The sequence below is a fragment of the Penaeus japonicus genome, unplaced genomic scaffold (genome assembly GCF_977035675.1).
Source record: "Penaeus japonicus unplaced genomic scaffold, GWHDUDI00000001_assembly GWHDUDI00000028, whole genome shotgun sequence".
In the NCBI taxonomy this organism is placed as follows: domain Eukaryota; kingdom Metazoa; phylum Arthropoda; class Malacostraca; order Decapoda; family Penaeidae; genus Penaeus; species Penaeus japonicus.
Genome location: NW_028234430.1, coordinates 29,994,271 through 29,994,644, shown reverse-complemented (window position 1 = coordinate 29,994,644; position 374 = coordinate 29,994,271).

The window sequence follows — 374 nt, the reverse complement described above, 5'->3', positions numbered from 1 at the left end:
GGAAACTCAGTACAAGTAATAATTAGCCAAGTGTACATAAAGGAAACAGAACTTGGTGGAAGGAGTTTATCTGGAGGGAGTTTATCTTGATGGAGTCTATCTGGATGGAGCCTATCTGGAGGGAGTTTATCTGGATGGAGTCTATCTGGAGGGAGTCTATCTTGATGGTGTCTATCTAGATGGAGTTTATAAGAGGTGAGTCTGTCTGGTTCTATCTAGATGGAGTTTATCTGGATGGAATCTATTTTGATGGAGTCTATCTGGATGGAGTCTATCTGGAGGGAGTTTATCTTGATGGAGTCTATCTGGAGGGAGTATATCTTGATGGTGTCTATCTGGATGGAGTCTATCTTGATGGAGTCTATCTGGATGGA